The sequence below is a fragment of the Lutjanus erythropterus genome, chromosome 15 (genome assembly GCF_056507025.1).
Source record: "Lutjanus erythropterus isolate fLutEry1 chromosome 15, fLutEry1.hap2, whole genome shotgun sequence".
In the NCBI taxonomy this organism is placed as follows: domain Eukaryota; kingdom Metazoa; phylum Chordata; class Actinopteri; order Lutjaniformes; family Lutjanidae; genus Lutjanus; species Lutjanus erythropterus.
In genome coordinates this window covers 12304878-12308333 of record NC_139331.1, presented here as the reverse complement: position 1 = coordinate 12308333, position 3456 = coordinate 12304878, and positions in this window count along the sequence as shown.

Genomic DNA, 3456 nt, shown 5'->3' with positions numbered 1-3456 from the left:
TACAATGTTTGCTATCGTCAAACAAACAATAGGCTGTACCTTCATGTTTCCTTAGATGAACCTTTAGTGAGCTTTGTGACCCTGAAAAAACTAAGGAAAGCTGGTGTGCTCCTGTGGCTCAGTTAGTGGAGCATTTGCCCCATGTGCTGGGGCTGTTGGTCCTCTGCAGCGGTCACTGGTTCGGTTCCTGCTTGTGACCTATTTGCTGCGTTTGCTGCCCCCTTTCCTGTCCTATCTTCAGCTGTCCCTTTCAAAAATAGAGGCAAAAGCCCCCCCAAAAAACTCTTAAAAAAAAAAACTAAGGAAAACTAAGCTAACATTTTGTTGACTGATAAATGTTTTATAATGTAATGTAATGATGCATGTACTAAATACATATTTGTTCAAGGCCGCAACTTTGACAAGAAGACCACTGATACAATACACAACAATTAACACAATGTTACAACATTATTCTCTGTACTGGAACATTTTTTACTGAAAATGAGCATTTTTATGTTAAAGGTACTGTGTGGAATTTTCAGAAAATCCTTGATATTAATGACACCAGCGGCTGTTAAGTGAACTGACTGATGTAATGTTGATAGATGAGGTAGTGAAGTTAGGTTTGTGTTGTAACGGGTGCCAGACTCCATCTATAAGCTCATTTATAAAGCTTTAAAAACAGATTAGTCCAATCAGTTTTTAAAATGTTTTATTTCATTCTTTCAGTACATGCATGTGTGCAATACATACACACATCAGTGAAACTAAGACCCTAAATCTTAACAACAAAAGCGAAAGAAGACAAATCAAGACATACTAACAACATGAATATCATTCCTATTTATCATGTACCCCCATCATTTAACCAAACTCTATACCACTCAATAGTTATGTCTTATGTGGCATTATTGTCCACCTGTTCAGCATTCTAACAACAAAAACAAACAAACAAAAAAAATGTACAAAGACTTTTATTTGTTTTACTTGTCATACTTCTCCCATATGACCAAATTGACTTAATTTGTCCTTTTCAATGAATATTGTCTCTTTCATATTCAGATAATAACATTTTCTAGTGTAGTAGTGTAGGAGGGTGTATTGCTTTCCAATATTTAATGTCAGTTCTTTAATACAATTAAAGGTAAAAAGAGTAATCCAACTTTTGCTTCTAATATCGCTGACAACCAATGCTCAATATCAAATCAAATGTTCTGAATTTTGCTATGGCATTTTTTACTTTTGAGTTTAAGTCACAATCTGTTTACACAATATCAATATAAAGCTATTAATGCATATTAATCATATCACATATAACCTTTAAATATATGCAAAAATGTCACATTAAACAATAATGTCCTTTGCAATTGAACAGGCAAAGTTTTACTTTTAATTGTTGGAGAATCACAACATAAACTTGACCAGACAATACTGATGAAGGACATGGATGAGATGATTTTGTTAGAGCACTTGCTTAAAAAAATGACCTGCCAAATATGAGCTGCGATCACCAGAGTAAGAATTGGCAACGCTAATTAGTCTACAATGTGTTTCCCACATTTTACATGACAGTATATCACAGTTTGATATATTGTTATATGGCCAATTAGCATCTCATAATGCTCAGTCAGCCACAGAGCTCGGGGTCAGAGGTCACGTTCGCTCCAGTCTGAGAGAGAATGAGACAAAAGCAGAGGCAGCACAGCAAAAAAGGGAATGAAAATAGATGATTTCAAGGCTCATTTTATTGTAATGGATCAAAGATAACAGGGAGTTCTATTATTATTATTACAAATAGCACTCAATACAGGCAAATGTAGCAAATGGCAGATGATATCTCACCGCGTTGATGCGTTGGAAACATCACAGTGTCTGAATAGCCAGCAGATTAAACGCCGACTTCCTCAAGCCATTCCTTATCTTGCATTAGATTCTATCTCCACACAGGTACTGTGTAAATGTTCCTCGAAAAGGCATTACAATGCACACAGTCATCTGTAAAAGGCAAATGAACTCTAATAATAGCCTTTATCTGAGCACTAATTGCCATAATCCATAAATCATCCTCAAAGATTACATCACCTAAGGGCTGTCAAGTATCATAGATGCATGATAAAGCATTAGAATCAGTTAATCACCTTTGACAAAGTGTAAAAAAATGATTGAATGACTCCTCTTTAAAAGAAGCTTTGTTTGGATAAGCTGGGACATGCAGCGAGTGAGGAAAAAGGCCAAGTACACTCGGGCATTCGAGCTGGTTCACTCTTAGAAATAAGGGCTTCAAAAGGGTTCTTCCTGAAGGGCTGGGGTTCTACCCAGAACCATTTGCTTCTGAAGAACCCTTTTTTTGAAGAAAGGACTTATACATCATTGGAGTATAAGGGATTCAATAATTTTTTGCCACATCTGTAGGATACAATATGGTTCTTCACAGAACCATCAGAAGACAAGAAGGTTATAGGTAAAACCTCTTTTTGGAATATAAAAGGGTTTTCAATAGAACACTCTGGGTGGGTCCTAGATGAATCTTGGCATCTTAAAGGATTCTCTGTGGAACCCCATGGGCGAGCCCTAGATGAATCCTTTGGCATATAAAAGGGTTTGTGGTAGAACCCCTTGGGTCTGTTCCCCCAGGGTTGGTTATATATGAAACCCTTGGAAAATAAAATGGTTCTTATTAGAATGCCTGGGTGAGTTGTAGATTAATCTTAGCATACAGTATAATAGGTTTCTTGGTAGAACCCACTGGTTGGGCTCTAGACAAATCTTGGCATATAGAAAAGGGTTTTCGTGATTTTGGAATAGAAAAGGATTCTTGGTAGAACCCTGTAGATGGGCTGTAGATGACAGGTAGGTTCTAGATGAAATCCTTCACATATAAAAGAGTTTCTCAATAGAACGCCCTGGGTGGGTTCTTGTTAGCACTCTTAGAAGGTGGAAAGAACTCCAGCTCTCCTGGTGGAACCATTGCATTTTAGAAGGGTTGTCTGTAAAATCACTTGTAAGATGTTCTGAATAGAACCTTTCATAGATAGTACTATGTATAACTTTATGATGGGTTCTCGACAGAACACAAATAAAGGGTTTCAGGTGTAACCTTTATAAAATAGTTCTACCAGGAACCAAAAAGGGTTCTCCTATGGTGACAAACTGAAGAACCCTATATGATTCTAGTTAGCGCCTTTATTTTTAAGAGTGCAGATAAGTAGTTTGTGAGTGTGTGTGTGTGTGTGTGTGTGTGTGTGTGTGTGTGTGTGTGTGTGTGTGTGTGTGTGTGTAGTCCATTGCTCCACTCATTTGGCATCGTTACAACAGATATGGAGTAAAAACACACGATAGTCATGATTTCACACCCTGAGTGCTCGTAGCGACCAGGACCCTCCATTAGCCTGCCTGTGTGTTTACATTCCAGAGGTCTGTTCACAAATGATTTGAATGTATTTTTTCTGGCTACTGTTATTTATCACATGCAAA